This window comes from Ictalurus punctatus, chromosome 22, assembly GCF_001660625.3.
Source record: "Ictalurus punctatus breed USDA103 chromosome 22, Coco_2.0, whole genome shotgun sequence".
Taxonomy (NCBI): domain Eukaryota; kingdom Metazoa; phylum Chordata; class Actinopteri; order Siluriformes; family Ictaluridae; genus Ictalurus; species Ictalurus punctatus.
The window spans coordinates 9,224,316-9,245,756 of NC_030437.2; the positions used below are offsets into that span (position 1 = coordinate 9,224,316).

A 21,441-nucleotide genomic window follows, 5' to 3' on the forward strand; every position below is an offset into this window, starting at 1 on the left:
CACTTACACTTTCTCTTTGTTTGTCAGAGCCTATGTTTGTGAAATTTGGTTAGATTTAATTCCAGTGTTTCAGTATAAAACAAGATCTTGGCGACCACAGGCCTTTTTCATACAAAAAAAAAAAAAACCATCACCTGCTGACTTGCTTTTTTTTCCCACCAGTAACCTTGTTCCAAAACAAGTCCAATTTGCTGTTAAACCGTGGCCCTGGCAACCCTGGTGCTCTTTGGTTTGAACACAGTTTGTCTTTAGCAGAAATATGTCAGTGCATACAGAGTTTTTGTGCGATTGTTGTGGCCAAAATGCTCGATTTCGCTGCAGCTTGAAATTTGCGATGCAGTTCTTTGTGCTTTTTTTGCAGAAAACTACTTGAATCAGGGAAATTGCAGTTGCAACTGTCTTTTACAGTGAACTTTGTTGGTAAATGAGACCTTTTAGCTGTACTCATGTTTGAAGCATGTGAATCGAAGAGGGTTTTGGCTGAATGCACATTCTGATGATGTCACATGACTCGTCTTGGCCCAAATCTGCGGAAAATCCGACGTAATTTTGAAAAATCGCACGCTCCTCCAGAGTTTGCTTGATTTTACGTTCATTTCTGTGATCGCAAAACCCTGGAGGGATATATTAAAAAGTGGTCGCTGCTCATTTTAAAACATTTTTATTCTTTTGAAACCAAGTCTTGAATAAATGCCTGAATGCTAAAACACATATCTTAAGGAGACTGCAATCACTGAAATATTCCATCATGTGTAATCAAGGGAATACATTCTAGCAAGTGTCTTAGTCTTGGGAACACAAATGGCACCAGTATCTCTTTTCATAATGCACATTTCCCTGGAGTCTGAATTTGTGCATCCATAAGTTAATAAGTTCTGCTATTCGTGTGAAAAAATTCAGGAGGAATGAAACTGAATGGGTTAGCACGTTCGCCTCACACCTCCAGGGTCGGGGGTTCGATTCCCATCGTGGCCCTGTGTGTGTGGAGTTTGCATGTTCTCCCCGTGCTGCGGGGGTTTCCTCCGGGTACTCCGGTTTCCTCCCGCAGTCCAAAGACATGCATAGTAGGCTGATTGGCATGTCCAAAGTGTCCGCAGTGTATGAATGGGTGTGTGATTGTGTATGTGATTGTGCCCTGCGATGGACTGGCACCCTGTCCAGGGTGTACCCCGCCTGGTGCCCGATGCTGCCTGGGATAGGCTCCAGGTTCCCCGTGACCCTGAAGAAGGAGTAAGCGGTAGAAGATGGATGGATGGGATGGATGAAACTGAATGGAGCTGTAAAAAAAAAAAAAAAAAAAACCCTAGCATTTTGCTTGCTATTCAATAATACATAATGCCATTGTTGTACATAAATTCCATCTTTGGAATCCATGTGGCACTCTGTGATTTTATTTCCATCTTGTTTAGTAACGCCATTGATTCTCTTCCCTCTCACATGAAAAAAAAAAAAAAAACCCAACCTCAATTGCCTACTAGTTCTTTTCAGATAGTGTTATTTCCTCCCGGATAGATATTACTGATTTTCCAGACAGATGGTCCTTTTTGCTTGGCTATTTATCTGTATTTAGTCCATGGATTGGACGAAACATTTTCATCAATCACAGAATGATTGATGCTTTGGATGAGTCTCTAAAGATGTGGTTGGTGTGGGTCGTGTCATCAGCATACCGTCTTCACTAGGAAAAGAAAACAAAGGTAAGCGAAAAAGAAAGAGCGTGATACTACAAAGCCATTATAATCACAGCTACAATCAGTACAAATCCACACTTGTGCTACAATATTATGGTGATAAAAGTCTATGAACACATTCTATAATAATAAATAAGTGTGTGTGATGGGCATCACATGGGTACACCCTTGTGATGTATGGTATGGTGTGATGTGAAGGCTGCAGGCCATATTAATTTTTAAGCAAAGGCTGGTGAATTGTGTCTGCCGGCTCCGAAATGAAACCAGCGATGTGAACCATGTGCAGTTGAATAATAAAGGAGGCTACGTGCAACCTTGGACTGGTTTTTTATCAGTTTTTATTTGGACCTTGGAAGTCAGCAGTTTGAGAACTGGGAGAAAATGGCCGAAGGAACGCGTTAGATTTTGCTGGTGCTTTGGTCCATGAGTCAATGTCACGATCAAGGCAGGGTTTAACATGCTGATTAGATGGTGTTTTCTTCATCAGAAAATCTGAATCCATCTGGATTGAACTGTTGGATCAACATGCCTTGAAAGGGCCAGTGAACATCTGAAGACTTTGGAGCATCATTAACCCAGTCAAGTGTGTCTTTGCTCCTCTCAGCTGGATTTCCATACGGTATGAAGCCGCGGCATAGTGCTTAGTGTCTTAACACTGTGTCTTACTCGCTCTAGTGCCTTACTCACTTTGCTGCTCCTCAGGATTTAGCTTCACAGAGGGAGTTTAGGCCCTGTTGAGTTGTTATTGCACCTAGTGGCCACAAATTGAAAGTGCAACAAGTGCTAATAGAGGCCTGTTTAAGTGCAGGGATCACGATTTTAATGCATGACATGGAGGAAACTACCCTGTCTGGTGGTTGCCTCTGCAGAGTGCATTAAAATCATAACACACTTCTAGTCATGGATTATCCCGTGTATGCCATGGTCACTTGCCAGCATTGACAAGTTAAAGCTGCGATTGATGCTTGCAGCACAAAATTTGACTGAAAGGATAAAAATAACGGTTAATTTTCATTACTTATTTTATATACGAGTCTTTAGATCTAGAATTCTGCCCCCTCTAAATCATACACAGAAAAAGCAGTGCATTTATTTGAATGAATTCTTATAAATAGTTATTAGAGAGAGCGAGAGATTGTGTGTGTGAATTACCTGCGTCTGTGCCGTGTCTCTACTAATAACGAAGCTGTAAGTTTAACCGTGTGTTACTACGGTTACAGTTGTTTATAGGCAGCGTGTTATTTTAGAACGGTGATTAAACTGACTGGAACTACCTGTGCTTTATACGGTTTGAACCTTCCAGCCAATCAGAATCGAGTTTTTGGACAGACCATGGTATAATTGGAATGAAATCTAATACATTTCCACAAACAAAGTCAAAGTGTAACTGCAGGCAATATCTCTAGGATTGAAACACTGCTATTGAAAGATATAATGCAAAGATTGGGAAAGGGAAAGGAAGATTATAGAGTGGATAATGTCCCTACATCAGAAATGTCTATGCACGATGGTGACCTTGTTTCCTCATGTGAAGGCTAAGGAAAAGTAGAAAAAATGTCTCTCCCTTTTTTCAATGCCTGAATGTTTTGGTTTTTGAGATGTAGCTGGGCTGGAAGTTTTGCAGAAATATGGCAACCCTGCCTAATGGCAACAGGGCCTCACCTGTTGTGTCAAACTCAGTTAAACAATGGTACAAAACCTCTTAAAATGAGCTGCTAGACTGGATGCTGGATGACTGTATGTTTTTGGGATTGCGCTAAAAATTCTCTAGATAGTAGCCTGGAGCATTAGTGAGTCACTGTGATGGTGTCTGGACTCCATTTAGTTTGAGGCTATGTCATTATTAATGTCATCCTGCCCCCCCAAAATCTGTGTTCACGAGCTGCTGCTGCTCTCTGTAGCATGATTTGTAATACCAAGGTAAAAATAGGTTGGACACACCACAGGTCAGAGAAGGGTGGGAGAACAGTGGTGTCAGGCTGCCGTTCAGTGCTGAGCAGAAATCAGCATACTTTGGTTTAATGGTTTGTGGAAGAAGACCTGCTGGATTGTTTGAATTGAGAGGAACCAACGCATCCTCCTGGAATTGCCGGACATCCCTTCCACTCGATTAATGGCCATCTGCCTGTGCTTTGTTTTGGCACCGTGTTTTGCATGCTCAGGCAAGACTATTAACTCTATGGAAGATGCTCTAAAAATCAGTTTGGTCCTGTGTTAAATTAGAAATGTCATTTTCTCATGCACAAAATGAAAAAGGATTCTTAATAAGGCAATTAAGTCACTGCTCCAAAACAAATAGCAGAGGAACTGCTAAATTCAGAAGAACAGTTTTTGTTTAGAAGAGGCATCTCTCGGAACATCCATTGAGCAGAGGGCAGGAAGTCTACGGGTGTAACAAACAACCTCTCGACTCGGTGTAAAGCAAGCCAAAGTATACTTTTTGCAGCTGCGTTATTCCCCCCTCCCACCCCCCAGTTTAATTCAGACAAATACAGGTGTTCTACCAATATTCCATCAAATTCCACCTCGTGCCTTACCTTTATGCCTTACTAAGTTTTTCCCATTAGTTATTGCTTATAGACAGATCTGTATCTACCATTCATTTTTGAAATATGTCATTTTTTACGAATCTAGCATCTTCTCTATCTAGCAAGGAACCATCATCAAATTGTTCATAATTAGATCCATGTTTAAGTAAAATTTTAACATCTGTCCAGTGGTTAGCACGTTTGCCCCGTACCTCCAGGGTTGGGGGTTCGAATCCCGACCCAGCCCTGTGTGTGCAGAGTTTGCATCTTCTCCCCGTGCTTTGGGAGTTTCCTCGGGGTACTCCGGTTTCCTCACCAGTCCAAAGACATGCCATGCATTGTAGGCTGATTGGCATTTCCTGATTGTCCATGGTGTGTGAGTGTGTGTTTGTGACCTGCGATGGGTTGGCACCTCGTCCAGGGTGTCCCCTGCGTCATGCCCCGAGCTCCCTGGGATAGGCTGCAGTCTCCTGGTCACCCTGTGTAGGATAGGAGATGGATGGATGCATGGACTTCACCTCAGTTTTGTAAATTAAGTTATTTTCATCTTCATTGTGTCAGTATGAATGAAATATACAATTCGTTAAAGTTGATTTGATATTTGTATTGAATGTGCATTTAATGATACACACTTTGACAACAGCCCCTTATTAGTTTACAACCAACTCCACTTAACTCATAATTAAAGCTGGTGAGAGACTTTAAAATCCTTCTAAATAACCTAATAATCGTAATCTTTAAATAACCTGCTTGCAAATAAATCCGCTTCACGATTTCTCTTTGAACGCTATATAAAATAAATGTAATGCTAAACAGCACATTTTCATTATTTTGATATACTTACGTGGCAAAAAATCCCCCAAAAAGCTGATGACAGATTGTGAAAAGTGAGGGGGAAAAAAGGATCTTAAGCTAAAGGGATTTGTTGGAGTACACAAGAAATAATCTGTCTCAGATGCTTCTTAAGGGAGACTGTGGTCTAGGAAATACTGAGACTGTTTTAGTGAAACTGTATTAAAGCCAAAGTCCAGTGGGGCTTTTGACAGGGCTATTCAAAACACCATCTGCCTCACTGCACATATGTAGGTTATTTTCACAGCTTTAATATCAAAATGAGCGAGAACACTAATTCCCAGTGCTGATCATAGCTTTATAAAGCGCGTTGTGTTTGTGTTGTGGACTTAACTTGGTGCCAGAATGACTTTGGCTGTTCTATATAACGCAGCCTGTGTTGCCTGTCTCATCATGACTGTGTAGAAATGGGAAGTGATTGTGTGCAGGTGGAATTAAAAACTCACTGAAGTGTTATTTACAGTTTTACAGTTACATATATACAGCGCTTTTCTAGACACTCAAAGCCCTTTACCTGGATGATGCGACGGCAGCCATAGTGCGCCAGAACGCCCACCACACACCAGTTATTGGTGGAGACGAGAGAGTGATGTAGCAAATTCAGAGATGATTGAGAAGGACCAATGGGGGATATGTAAAGAGCACGTATTACGGTTCTGAAACATGCCTAATTTTGTTTTAAAGGTCTCATGCAAAAGATTTACATGCATCCAAGGTCAAAAAACACTTTAACGTGCTCATAATTTAAATTGCAGCATCACCATTTTTTCCCCCAGTGTCACAAACGACTCGTTAAATGATCCGTTCTAAAGGATTCATTCTAAACTCCTCCTTTCAGAGAGCATACTCTGCTCTGATTGGTAAGACATCACAGTCTGTTGTGATTGGTCTACCGCTGTCAGCGAGCAGCCAATGAGGACCAGAGGTGGGGTTTTTTGTTACAAACCTAAGTAGGTTAGTACAGGAAGTAAGTGTGGAATTACTAACAACTCGTTTCAGCTGTTCAGAATCGCTTCCTTATATTGGGAGTCAAAAAGTCAGTTTGTCGTGCACTTTGATTTTTGAAACTTTGCAGCCTTTTTACATTCAAAAACAGCTCTATAACACACTACCTGAAGGGTAATATTTGAAAAACCATAATAGGTGCACTTTAATGACCACAGTCGCATGTCAGCAGTTTTGCATGATGTATTAAGACAAAGAAATCAGTTAACTTTTTTTAATTTTCATATAGTATATATGAAATTTATACGTTTTCAGTGAGCTCTCACTAGTGTGGGATTGGTAAGTATGTTTGTGCCGGAAGGACAAAGAATGTGTTTCGACAGTGCAGAACTCCCATCTAAAGCAAATATTCAAGTTTTGGTAAAATATGGAATATAAATGTCAAATATGATCAAAATATGGGACGCATGGCACAATCACACACCCATTCACACATTACGGACAATTTGGAAATATCAGTCAGCCTACCACACATGTCTTTGGACTGGGGGAGGAAACCACAGTACCCGGAGGAAACCCCTGAAGCACCCAGAGAACATGCAAACTTCACACACACAGGGAGAAGGCGGGATTTTAAACCCTCACTCCTGGAGGTGTAAGTCGACCCTGCTAACCATTAAGCCACCGTGCTGCCCTAATTACTAAATTATAATGAATTTTTGGGACTTTTGAATAAACATACCATTGGTTTAGGTTTAACTTGTGCATTCATGTGTAGCGGTAAGCTTTCTGAATACTTTCAGCTTTATTTGCAGCTCTGACACGGTGCATTAACACAGAGTGTACAAGCAGCAATACAAAGTGCTTAATGGGAAGTTTGGAACAGTTCACTCTGGCTAGGTCATGCGAGTTGAGCTTATATTTCAGATTCAGAAGCTTCATGATTTTGTAGGTCGAACACATCACCTTCGATTCCTCACTTTTCTACCCGGCGTCACTGAACTGTGTGCGCTTACATAACTGAAGTGAGCGACAGTGTGCTATTTGTACTGATTAATTGCTTTCTTCACTTCACTCATGATCAGCAGGGTTCATTAAATATGCACAATGTGGCTCTGTGGCTTAGAAAAAAAGTGATGTTTACCTTCCTCTGTATTTGACATGCAAATGGTAAATATGTTGGGGGTAGAAAATATTCAGAGGCACTGATGAATGAGGAAATTATGCAGCTGAAGACAGTGATGGTGTTGGCAGTGTATTAATCACATGGACTGTCCCAAACGCATGCAATATAGGTAGGAGGACAGGTATCTCTCTCTCTCTCTCTCTCTCTCTCTCTCTCTCTCTCTCCCCCTCCCTCTCTCTGTCTCTCTCGCAGTCTGACAGGCTTTTTTTGTTGTTTTGTATTTTAATGATAATGTCGTCTTATAAGCATTACTCACACAAAAAGTTTTACTTTCAACCCATCATTTGAACACAGAGCTTCATAAAAATAACGTTGTGTGGGTGTGTGTGGCATGCTGGGATAAATTCCTGAGTTTGCAAAGGTCGCCCCACATGATAGCGGGTGTGCCTGGGAGACAGTGAGTGCTCTCTGGGAGCTGAGCTGGCCTCTGGCTCAGATTAGCCTTGCTTAATGTGAAGGGGATTAATGCTCTGTGTGTGTGTGTTTGTAGTCCTCACTGCCCCAAGACAGCTCTCCAGAGCAAATGGGCACATATGAACTGTGTTCGTTCAGTATAATGGGTGAGTTGATGGTGCAGTCTGGCTGAGCTGTTTGTTCTTTGATGCACTTTCTGAGCTTTGTCTGGGTTCTTAAAATGCACTGTTTCCATTACACAGGGGAATAAGAATGCTATAGGATGAGTACATGCTATAAACGAATAAGCCCTGTTCATTGCCGTTGGTCATAAATAGAGAAGTAAAAGTGATGTTTCTCACTGATTGCTCTGCTGTTTTGTTTGGATCAGTGCTTCGACTTCGTGCTTTAGTAGGTTGGTAAAGACGTTCAATCATCCAGAGCCACCAGGCGCAAAGCAGGCACACGCACCATCTCAGACCTTAGTGCAAAATGTGTCATGCAGTGATACCATTTGTACTGTACACGCAAGAGTGATTTTAATGGGGAACCAGTCTGTACAGGATTTCGCTGAGTTTTTTTGTGATTGTTGTGGCCCAAAATGCTTGATTTTGCTGTTTTTTTTTCTTCAAAATTGCGTGAGTTTTTTTGCGAAAACTACTTGAATTGGTGAAATCGCAATTGCACGAAGTTGTTCTTCGTAGTGATGTTTGTTGGTAAACGAGACCTTTTAGCTGTACTCATGTTCAACGCACGTGAATCGAAGAGGGCTTTGGCTAAATGCGCGTCGTGATGATGTCACAGGACGCCTCTTGGCCCAAATGTGCAGAAAATCTGGTGTACGTTCCTCGAGTTTGCGTTGATTTCTGCAATCGCAAAATCCTGGAGCGACAGCTTTAATCTGAGGCTGAGATTTTACTTTTATGGTCTTACATTCGGCTTTTTTTTCCCCACCGCAGTTTTCTCAGTGTCTGAATATCAAATAATGACGGTCCCCTCCGAAACTATTGCAACGGCCAGAGCTGTTCATTTGTTTGCGCTATACTCCAAAGACATTTGGGTTTGAGATCAAAAGATGGATATGAGACAAGCTTTTATTTTCTGGTAATTACATCTCGATGTGTTAAACAACATGAAACATAGAACCTTTCCTGTAGACCACCCAATTTTAGGTGAGCAAAAGTATAAGAACAGATAAATAATTCTTATGCATAGTAATTAATGTGCGTTTGCTGTTTGGGACACAGCCTTCAATTCTCAGTGAGCACGTATTACTTGGCATACATAGCACAGTGCAGCACAACCCACATGATAACATTTTCTAGCTTGCAGTAGCAATTTACTACCAAAGAATGTCAAATTTTCAAATTATACATCCAGTAGCTTTATAATAAAGCATTTTGTTTGTTGAAAAGACATTTGTTTGTTATATTTTGTATTTGCTTTTACATCACATATTTTCTTTATCCTCTTATATTTGTCGATGTTATATCTATACAGCAAGACATGAGTCACACCCTGTATAAGGTATTACATTTTTGCTAATACACAAAAAGAGAATTCTGCTTGTTAGATCGGTCATACCAAAATCACTGCACTACCGTCTACATAAGGTGTGTTGATTTGTGTATAAAGTATTTATGTACAGTCATATGAAAACATAAGTACACCCCATGGAAATCGTTGGCTTCTTTTGACATATTTGGACAAGCAAACATTTGATCCTCCGAGTACACGCAAGAAAACCCTCAAACATATCACAAAGAGTGTTACATGGAAGAGTGGTCAGAAATTCCAGCAAGCCTCGTGGACAATTATGCAAAACGTCTAGAAGTTATTTCTGTTAAAGGGTGTAATACTAGCTTCAGAGGCCAAGGGTGTGCTTTATTTTTCACAGAAGAATATCACATCTATTGATATTTTAGTTGAATAAAGGATTGAAAAAGCTCATTTTCCTTGTGGTTTTGCTCAACTGTATCAACTTTGTTAACAGGCACTGTTTTTCATGAAAATATTTGCTTGTCCAAAAAAAAAAAAAAGCAATAATTTGCATGGGGTGTACTTATTTTTTCACATGACTGTATGTCTCTACACTTTTGAATTGGAAATTCTGTTTAGTTTAATGGCAGACGTGTGCTGCAAAGAATGACGTCAGTACATTTCAACACATCTAGCTGGAAATCCCTTCCTGCAGCCGCGACCCCACCCAATGACGTGATCTTGTTATTGATGAGAGTGCCAGGTTTGAGGAGAACAGCAAGGTTAATGACACAATGATAGTGTGTGATAAGGATGAGAATATGTCTGTGCTGTTGTATGTTTTTCCTCAACCTAAAGATCACCCTTCCTCACATACAGCACCATCGGGAGTCATTATACACATTTGCAATAGTACACCATCTCTGTCTCTCTCTCTCTCCAGATCACTGCATAGCTGCTAATATTAGAAAATGCTTTCATTTCTATCTATTGTGTCTAAACCTTCAAGTGATGACTAGGAAAAAAAGTTTGTTGTTAGAATTAGAAAAGAGAATCAGTCCAATCCAATCTGTGTATTATCATTGATGAGGGTGTTGTAAACCTATACAAGACCCACTGGTGATATTTCCAGAACACTGTTATTTAAGTGAAATACGTCATTTTAACAGAAAGAAACCCGATCTAATCATTTGTTATTTGTTCACGAAGGTCTCACAACCCTGTGTTCGAATCTTGCCGATTTCTCCATTACGCAACTATTAGTCATCGTTTTTTTTGGGTTTTTTTTTGGTCCCTCGGTTATCAGTCGAATAAGCGCAAACGAAAAGGGCCAGACAGGAACTCGGTGATGAACTATTATTCAGTTCAGCTGCTGAGTTTGAAAAACAAAATCCGAGTTATTGTAGTAACGATGCAGAAATGTCTCGGCACATTAGGAGAGCATCAATTCGCTGTCAGATCACGTTATTGGTGAGGGAGAGAGTCAGCAAGTGGGAAGCAAAAGGACAGCACAGCTTCTCTGAAAACAGAGAAGTCACTGGAATGGGGAGCAAAAAGGAACCGAAAAAGGAACCGATTTTCTTTCTTTTTTTTTTTTTTTTGAGGTTGGGAAACTATTTCATGGCTGATAACATTTATGCATGTGATTAGACTGTCATGTTTCATGTGAGTTATGTGAACATAAATGAACAGTGAAAGAAAACTAATGCATCCATCACTCACACACACACGTCCACACCCGAGGTAGGGGTGCTTTTAACTGGTGGATGAAAAATAGCCTGTAGGAGACTTGGACATGGCACTAACTTAAATGGTGCTGTCAGCCAAGGACAGGCGTGTGGGAACCTCTGGCCCAGATACTGACAGTAGCCTGAGAGCATAGCACTCTTTGTCTTAGTGTGTGTGTGTGTGTTTTAGTTTTTCTGAAGAAAAATCATGCTCTGGAACTGGTGCATTTTACATTTCATATCATAATGAATATATAACTGATAGATTATAAAACCATGCTATGATGATCTTTATTTCGAGATTGAAATTAAGCCGTGTACTTTCCGTGGCTAAGGCTACGACTGATCCTTTTATCTCAGTCACTGAAATATGTTACACTTGTCCGTTTCAAATTAATTGGCTCATGCTGTGACACCAAAGCAGTCAGATGAAAAGTTGAAGGAATACTCCCAGTGTTTTTCAAGCCTGCTCTCTGTCCACAATTAAAAGCAAGTACTGTCGTTTTCTCTAGGGTTTGTTTTATTTGCTTCTTTGAACATGTAGTCCTGTCTACGAAAAGGTGAATTATGCAGATGAATGTACTCTTCTGACGAAATGTGTACGATTTTCAGGATTGATTTTCGCTGGATTTATAAATTTCCTCTATAAATCACAGCGAAGGGAGTGTCTTGAAGCATGATGTACACATGCTCATCACCTTGAAAGTTCCATTTGTACTACATACTCCTCATTTTCATACAAACAGATTGTTTTGTCTTGTATTATAAGCTCTCGTAGGACGTGTGGCTGCGCAAGTTGCATTTGATCTTTAGAAATTCACATGCCCATAACATGTATGTTGGATTTACCTGTGTTAGGAACTCAGTATCTCACCTCATGGAGCACTTTATTAGGAACACTATACTAATACTGGGTAGGGCCTCCATTTGCTCTCAAACACAGCCTCTGTCCTTCATGGCGTGGATTCCACAAGATGTTGGAAACATTCCTTTGAGATTCTGGTCCAGGTTGACATGATTACATCATGTAATTCCTACAAAATTTACAGTTGCACTTTCATGATGCGAATCTCCTGTTCCCAAAATGTTCTACTGGATTCAGATCCGGTGATTGGGAAGGCCACTGAAGAACATTGAACTCATTGTCATGTTCATGAAACCAGTTTGAGATTACTTTTTCTTTGTGACATGGCGCATTATCATTCTGGAAGTAGACATTAGAAGATGAGTAAATTGTAGCCATGAAGAGATACACATGGTCAGCAACAATACTCAAATAGGCTGTGGCATTCAAGCGGTGACTGACTGGAATTAAGGGGCCCAAAATGTGCAAAGAAAACATTCCCCACACCTTTACACCACCTCCACCAGCCTGGACTGTTAAGTCCATAGATGCATGCTGTTGGCGCCAAATTCTGACCCTACCATCTGTGTTCCTCGGCAGTAATGGAGATTCATCAGATCAGGCTACGTTTTTCCCAGTTTTCAACTTTACACTTTTATTGAGCCTGTGCCCACTGCAGCCTCAACTTTCTGTTCTTGGCTGACAGAAATGGAAACAACGTGTTCCTCTGCTGTTGTATCTTATGCACCTCAAGTTTCGAAGTGTTGTGCATTCTGAGATGTTTTTCTGCTCGCCACAATTGTACAGTGTGGTTATCTGAGTTACTGTAGCCATTCTGTCAGCTCGAACCAGTCTGGCTATTCAGTGGTCAGAAATAGGGTGACTAGAGATGCCATATTGGTATCAGAGCTGTTCGTATCATTACTGGTCCAATGCTCACACCCTTGCAGCAACTGAGCTGACTACCTGCAAGCTACTGTTGCTGACTTGTTGAGTATTCCAGAGGCAGGATGACGGTGTTATCCCTGATCCCTGGTGACCGAAAATGTACACAAACCTTTTTGCAATGTTGAAATCAGCCAGATCTAGCAGGTCTTAGATCTATCTAAATGGTGAATGGTCTGCACTTATATAGCGCTTTGTTAACCTTAGCGGTTCCAAAGCGCTTTACACTGTGTCTCATTCACCCATTCACTCACACACCAGTGGTAGCAGAGCTGCCATGCAAGGCGCCATCAGGAGCAACTTGGGGTTCAGTGTCTTGTCCAAGGACACCTCGATGTGTGAAGTCATGTGGGCGGGGAATCGAACTGCCAACCCTACAATTAGTGGACAACCCGCTCCACCACCTGGGCCTCAGCCGCCCGGTTGTACCAAGGGATTATAAATGCAACCATACTTTATTCAGACTGAAAATTTCATTGTAAGCGAGTTTTTTGGTAAACAGGACAAAATAACTGCACATACAGTAAAGACGAGCTGGATAGAAACGAATATTTTCTCCCCAACATTTAGAAATTTGTAGTTCTAGCTCCCTGCTGTGTCTCCAGCTGTAGTGACTGGTTGTAACAGTAGGGCTGTTGGTTAATTTGGGTTTCTGTAGATATCCAGAGCTGCTGCTGTCTCTTGAGTGAGCGTTGCAACCCAGCTGCAGACTGCAGAGAACTAGAAAATGCTTTCAGTCGCAATCATTGGCTTCCTGATGTGCTATTAATTAATAAAGATGCACTGTGGCGAGAGATGTGCTTCAGGTTAGAGCTGTGCACGGGAATGTTTTTTTTTTTAAGCCCACTGCAACAGAAATTCTGACCGTGCCAGCCAACTCCTGCAGTTATTTCTGTTCCTACCCTCCTGTATTATTGCCTAATGATCTCAGTTGATCCAATTCTTTGTAAATATAAACACATTAAGTGATCGCGGTTAAGAGGGGGCTTCTTTGTAGTAAACCCTAGAAACAGAAGAATTGATTTGAATTGCAGCATTTAGGCGACACTGAAGCTTGAAGATGTCTTACATGCTGGATGTCTCTGCATAAAATATGCTTTAAAATATTTAATCCAAAGCTTAATAGCATATTAGAAAAAATGCATGTAATGTAAACCTGTGGTTTGCCTTGTAGCTGAAACTACTGTCAGACCTGCTTTAAAAAAAAAAAGAATCAACACCTTCCTAGCAGTCAGAATCAGTGCACAACTCTACGTGTTTAATTGGTATGCATGCTTGTGCAAAGTATGTTGTTTTAGTTGTTATTGGGGAAGTGAGGTGAATGCAAATGAAGAGAAGCTTTAATATACACCGATCAGCCATAACTTTTAAAGCACCTGCCTAATATTGTGTAGGTCCCCTTTGTTCTGTCAAAAAACAGCTCTGACCCGTCGAGGAATGGATTCCACAAGACCTCTGAAGGTGTGCTGTGGTATCTGGTACCAAGACGTTAGCAGCAGATCCTTTAAGTCCTGTAAGTTGTGAGGTGGGGCCTCCATGGACCGGACTTGTTTGTCCAGCACATCCCACAGATGCTCGATTGGATTGAGATCTGGGGAATTTGGAGGCCAAGTCAACATCTTGAAGTCTTTGTCATGTTCCTCAAACCATTGCTGAACAATTTTTGCAATGTGGTAGGGCGCATTATCCTGCTGAAAGAGGCCACTGCCATTAGGAAAAACCGTTGTCATGAAGTGTACTTGGTCTGCAGCAATCCTTTAGATAGGTGATGCATGTCAAAGTAACATCCAAATGAATGCCATGACCCAAGGTTTCCCAGCAGAACATCGTTTTGTCTGTCATCAGTTCATTGGTTATCCTTCCTTGGACCACCTTCCTTGGTCGTCACTACACTAATCACTACATCCTGGGAACACCTCACAAGACCTGTCGCTTTTGGAGATGCTCTGACCCAGTCGTCTAACCATCACAATTCGGCCCTTGTCAAAGTCGCTCAGATCCTAACGCTTGCATATTTTTCCTGCTTCCAGCACATCAACTTCGAGAACTGACTTCACTTGCTGCCTAATATATCCCACTCCTAGTCTCGCGCCACTGTAATCAGATAATCAATGTTATTCACTTCACCTGTCAGGGGTATTAATGTTATGGCTGATTGGTGAATTATTTAAGCAGAACTTAAATTAGACATAGAGTAATTATCAATTGAACATATTTTCAGCACTCTTAATCCATATCCAATGATGTTCTTCCCCATCATTTTGTACTCCAGCGCCACTACTGCTCCTCTGACTTTAAATCCTGTCTCTGTTTGTGCACAGTTAAATGTGTGGCTGTGTCCGAACCTGCACTAACCTGGAGCTGAGAGACTGCTGTCCACTCTGTCCTCTGAGAAAAGCAAACCTCCATTGCGTTCTTCCTGGATAACCCACGGGATAGATGAGCCTAGGAGGTGAGTGTCTATTGTAGCCTGCACACAAGGAGTGAGTTGAAAGCGTATCTTTCCCTTCTCTTTGCCATCAAAGTCTGATTGATTTTGTGCATCCAGCCAGTACGACGGCGTGGGTGCTGTAGCAAAAATAATATCGTGATAATTCCAGAATTTTGGACAGGACAGAAATTTTTAACATTCTAGAAAAGAAATCCAAAACCTAACTACTGAAAGAGGCTACTGGGTAAGTGAATACTTATGTACATGTGCTTTTTTATTTTCTTTTTTTTTTTAAAGAAATTTGCAAAGATTTCAAACAAACTTCTTTCAGGTTGTCATTATGGGGTATTGTTTGTAGAATTTTGAGGAAAATATTGAATTTAATCCATTTTGGAATAAGGCTGTAACATAACAAAATGTGGAAAAAGTGAAGCGCTGTGAATACTTTCCGGATGCACTGTATAATTATATGATCAGTTGCAATCAAAATGATTAAACCCTATTGCAAATCAAGTTTATTTGTCAAAATGTACATACTTTCAGCTGTTTGCAATGAACAAATCAAACAAAAGCAAAATTACTCCACCCCTTCATGGCAAGCTTCTTTAGTACTTACTTGACACCCTTTTGCTGTTATGACCTGCTGCAAACAAGATGCATAGCTTCTGGCAGCGTTCCTGAAGAATCTTAACCCATTCTTTATGAGCAATGGCCTCCAGATCAGTAATATTCTTGGGTTTGTGTTACTGTTTTGGGAGGTGTTGTGGCCATCAAATTCAAAATTACCTTCTTTTTTTTTCCCCTTAAAATGGTACATTTCCTCAGTTTAAACATTTGAGATGTTTTCTATGTTCTGTTGTGAATAACATATGGGTTTATGAGATTTGCAAATCATTGCATTCTGTTTTTATTTCCATTTGGCATAGCGTCCCAACTTTTTTGGAATTGGGGTTATGCATGTAGTTGTGTGTTGTTTTCTGTCACACCCTGGTCCTGGAGGAACGTTGTTTATGTTTCACCATGTACTGTATCAGCTGTATACGGTTGAAATGATACTAAAGCCACTTGACTTTGAATTTTCAGTAAAACTATATATTACAGCATTTTTAAACATTTTATTTATTTATTCATTTTTATGTGTAACAGGGGGCAGGGGTTACATGTACACAGGGGTTAGACAGACCAAGAAGATGACACCACAACAAGGTCAAACAAATAACAAAGAAAAGAAAAAAAAAATAGGAGGCGGTAAACAACAATTTGAGGTAAAGGAGCTCCCTTAGCTCTTTGGAAATAGTCAGAGTTAACAGCATCAGGTTCCGAATGCAAACGCTACACTTGGAATCAACTCTAGACCTTTTATCTGCTTACTTGTAAGTGAAATAATGAGGGAATAACATAAATGGCCATGAAACAACTGAGTAGCCGATTGTCCAATTACTTTTGGTCCCTTGGAAAAAATGATGTATTTTCCACACTGTTCATTTAATTTCAGCTCCAATATACTGGGGTGGACGGCTAAAATAACAATAACTTTTCCGATGTCCAAATATTTATGTGCATGACTGTATTTATACTCCTATGTGAGTTTAGCTTTCATCAGCTAAAGGCCTGACAGTTTAATATCGGAAATCTGGTAACTATAAACACATTTTTTGGTCTTGAAGTCCTATTGTGCAGCTTGTGGCAGATCTAGCCATCACAAAGTGTGATCACAAGTGGCCACTAAAGACTTGATGCCTGAAAATTACAGGTGCGAATGGCTCGGATGGCTTACATGCAATCGGATTGCACAAGATGAGTTCTAATATTAAGTCTGAACAAGGCTTAAAAGCCAGAACCAGACTGCTATAGTCCAGTCTGCAGTAACCTTGGAAAGATCAAATATATAACTGGGGATAAGTGGGTTGGAATATGCATTGGGTGAGCTGCCAGCTGGTTCATACACCAGGAGGTGGAGCGACTGCAGCCTCATTACTGTAACAGGAGCAGATAAAGGAGAGACAGAGTGCATCTGGCCTGCTGCCAAGGAGACATGCTCATCATATCTTCCTGTACAGACAGACAGAGAGAGAGAGACAGCCGGGTTGTGTTGATAATTGACCGCTCAAGCTGACGCCGGGAGGTCCTGAATGTGTCACCTCTTAATGATCTGTCTTTCCCTTGTCTTAACATACAGCTCACACAGATACCATATGCATGGACTGAAGTGCTTTGGGCCTTGAATGTGGACAGATGGAGTCCTAACTATTCCGAGTGATGTGTGTGTGTGTGTGTGTGTGTGTGTGTGTGTGTGTGTGTGTGTGTGTGATGACTTGTCTCCTCTTCTGAAATAATATCTTTCACACAGACTTTCTCAGGCTTTATTGTGGTGCTCTGAAATCTGCTCAGGCCTTTATTCTGATGATTGAGTGGTTTCTGTGGCCAGTAGAGAATTCATTTGTCATTTGAAGAATCTCTTTTTCTGTGCATCTCTGTCAAGGCTATGAATTCAGCATCATAACCAGTTCCACAGCCTCACATGTGTCTTTGTGCCGCTGTCTCATAGGGAAAAAAATAATAACCCCAACACAATCCGCTTCCCAGTGTCTCCTTGGGTTTTAAGCGTTAAGATGATGGCAGATGATATGCCGCATTCATTTCCTTCTCAGTGTGTATTAAATCTGTCGTATAAATCCGATTACTCGGAAGGTGTGGATTAATTTTGTACAACAGCACAGCTTACACAATAGTTTTAGCTGTAACATCATAGATGTGTTATTGTTTCTATAGTAACACCTCATACACAGGGATTCCTATACAAGTCACACACGGTGTGATGGACGCGCCACATTATCTAAGAGGTTATGCTTTTCCGGTTTCTCTGTAAAATGACAAGCTGTGTCTATGGTCTCGTTAACTTTATGAGAGAAAAGAAGAGGCTGGTGAGGGAACAGCTGTTTACCATTGCTGTACTGTAAGCGATAACAGGAACTAGCTTATCTCATGGACATTCAACATTATATGTAACTATAAACCATTCAAAAGTGTGATTATGCCATTCGTTATTAAATACAAAAATTGGAATTGGCAAGTCACTGTCATAGAAGTGGAATAATACATTATGGACCATGATGTTCTCCATTCATCCATTTTCTGTACCGTTTATCCTATACAGGGTCTCAGGGGAGCCTGGAGCCTATCCAGGAGATTCGGGTAACGAGGCAGGGGACACCCTGGACGGGGTGCCAACCCATCGCAGGGCACAATCACACACACAGTCACACACTACGGACAATTTGGAAATGCCACTAAGACTACAACGCATGTCTTGGGACTGGGGGAGGATACCGGAGTACCAGCGGAAACCCCCGAAGCACGGGGAGAACATGCAAACTCCGCTCACACAGGGCAGAGGCGGGAATGGAACCCCCAACCCTGGAGGTGCGAGGCAAATGTGTAAACACTAAGCCACCGTGCCAACCCCACCCCCCCACCATGCTGTTATACAAAAAGAATTACTTTTGTATAGCAGCATGGGATTTCATGTGTTAGTCCTTACATAACAGATTTCACTATTGTCTGTGGCAACATAAAATTGTAGGCTAATTAATTTTCAAAATCCTTTGAATGTGCTGTTGCAGTTTTTATTTTCCTAAGCAGAGCTTAATTTGAGCCTTTAAAATATAGCACACCTGAGTTCTAGCAGCTCTCAAATATAGCACACCTGCATTCTGATACCTTTTTATGTGGATCCCGCACCTCCGCAGCTGGATGTATAGTCTCCGGCAGCAATATTATCAAAACAAATAGTTTTAGTTTTTAATTCACCAAAAGTAAAATAGAACAACAAAAAACAGCAATATAAATGTACAAATATTGCTAATAGCCAATCAATAGCTTCTTTCACATAACGTAAATATTTCAAGATCAAAATTCACCTGAATTCGTCGTGACGAAGTGAAACGTACAGTCGCATAGCATGCGTTATAGAGTACCATGGCGAAAAGGAAGCTGTTATCATTACCATTTTTTAAGAATACAAACAAAATACTAAAAAGGCCAAGAGAGCGAGCGGCAGCAGGTCACTGATGAAGCAGTTTGGCGACCGTTCCCACGAATAGCCGTGATAACGCTAGCCTGATTGTGTTTAGATGGTTAATCGTTGTCAACCTGCACATGGATTTGAAAGTCTAGAATTAAATAAAGTTAACAGCCCATGGACAGTCATTTGGGCTTTTAGGGAGTACAGGGACTCAAATAGAAAAAGTTCCAGAAGGACTGAAGTAGTTGATGGCTACTGTGCATACCACACCGATCTCGAGTGGAGCGCGAGTGGCGTTTCTCCAAAATCTCATTTGTAGCGCGCAGCTTGCTTCCCTTCTCATCCCCACCATCTCGTCTCCGATGTTTCTGAACATCGTGGGTCCACCGCGTACAAAGTCCAATCCAGAGCCATTTGTGCGCTCATGGATAGTTAAGGGACACAGGGAAGAGTAGGAGGACACCGACATGCCAGCTTTGTGGAATATTTTGTCTTAGCTAAGACGATTTTTTCTTATGTTGTGCAGTTAATGTTTATTGTACGTACGCGTACGGTATGAAACGGTATGAAATTTTGTGTCAAATTTCTGCACGTGCAAGAACATATTTTGAGCACACAAAAAGCTTGCGTTCCCGGTAAACTGCAACCACGAGAGGAAAATAGATGTTCATACGCAGCAAGGGGCCTCTTTACTGAAAAACACGTTATTAACAAATTTTTTGATTCTTGACTTTGTAAATTGAATTTATTTTTGATAATATACACCCATTTCAAATCCGATGACGGCAACACACTCCAAAAAAGTTGGGACGTTCGACTGTTTACCACTGTGTAGCATCACCTTTTCTTTTAATAACACTTGTTAAGTGTTTGGGCGCTGAGTGAAGACACCAGTTGGTTAAGTTTCGCAAGCGGAATTTCCCCCATTCATCCATTATGCATTTCTTCAGCTGTGCAACTGTACGTGGCCTTCGTTGCCTTATTTTGTGCTTCATAATGCGCTACACATTCTCAATAGGAGACAGGTCAGGACTGCAGGCAGGCCATGCTAGCACCCGCATTCTCTGCTCACGCAACCATGCGCTTGTAATCCAGGCAGAATGTGATTTGGCGTTGATCTGCTCTGGATGGCAAAATGTGTACATATCTTTCTGCATTAATGGTGCCCTTACAGATGTGCACGTTAAATGGTAAATGGTCTGCATTTATATAGCGCTTTTATCCAAAGCGCTTTACACTGTGTCTCATTCACCCATTCACACACACACTCACACACAAGTGGTAGCAGAACTGCCATGCAAGGCGCTAACTTGCAGAGAACACGACAGCTGTTTTATCTCATCGGACCACAAAACACGATTCCACTGTGCTACTGTCCATCTCAGATGAGACCGAGCCCAGAGAACTTGGCGGCGCTTCTGGACAGTGTTGATGTACGGCTTTTGCTTTGCATTGTAAAGCCTTAATTTGCCTCTGTGGATGCAGCGGCGAATGGTGTTGACTGACAAGGGTTTACCAAAGAATTCCCGAGCTCATGTCAGGATATCCATTACAGACTCATGATGGTTTTTAAGACAGTGACGTCTGAGGGATCGGAGATCACAAGCGTTCAGAAGGGGTTTTCGGCCTTGTCATTTACTCACTAAGATTTGACCCGATTCCTTGAATCTTGTTAACTATATTGTGCAGTGTAGAAGGTGAAATGCCCAAAATTCTACCGATTTGTCTTTGGGGAATGTTGTTCTCAAAGTGTTGGATTATTTGCTGACGCATCTGTTGGCAGATTGCCGAGCCTCGTCCCATCCTTGCTCTTGAAGTACTAGGCTTTTTTGAAGGCTCCTTATATACTACGATTATATGATTGTCTCACCTGTTTCACATCACCTTCTTATTTCAACTTTTGACATCGCTATTAATCCTAAACTGGCCCTGTCCCAACTTGTTTTGGAACGTGTTGCATGCATCAATTTAAATAAATAAATAAATCCATGCTGTTGATTAAGTGAAACATCAAACACCTCATTTTTATACGTTTTTTTTGTTTAAATACAAGTCAAAGTACATTTACAAATCACTCCTCTTTGTTTTCATTACCATTTTCCATACTGTCCCAACTTTTTCAGAACTGGGGATGTATACTGAATGTTTCAAATGTTCTGCATGCTTCCCTTTTATTGAGTGTTATATGTCAAACCCCCTGTGCTGCTATATAAAGCTCAAATGACAAATAAATGGCTCACCATCCAGTTACTGAAATACTGCCCTGTAAATTCCATATATTTACTTTGGAAACTCTTTGGCCAGCCACAGAAAAAAATATATTAGTATCTGATGTATTCTTTCTACTCCAGTGTATGGTATTTTTGTCAGGTTGCCTTGAGCTGGTATCAGTTTAA

The 21,441-nt window shown here is 41.1% G+C and overlaps 1 protein-coding gene across 8 annotated transcripts in view; it reads left to right on the forward strand.

Annotated features, from left to right (window-relative positions):
- The window catches only part of apba1a (amyloid beta (A4) precursor protein-binding, family A, member 1a), a 60,066-nt gene that overhangs the window by 4,778 nt on the left and 33,847 nt on the right, over positions 1-21,441 (forward strand). For 6 of the 8 annotated variants that reach the window (XM_053674346.1, XM_053674343.1, XM_017452256.3 and 3 more), the window contains one exon: positions 14,912-15,042. The exons of 1 other annotated variant lie outside the window; for it this stretch is intronic. The gene's annotated coding sequence lies outside the window, so the exon portion shown is untranslated. Of the gene's footprint in view, positions 1-14,911; positions 15,043-18,178; positions 18,445-21,441 lie in introns of all 8 variants that reach the window. One more of the 8 variants, XM_053674342.1, reaches the window with a different exon arrangement.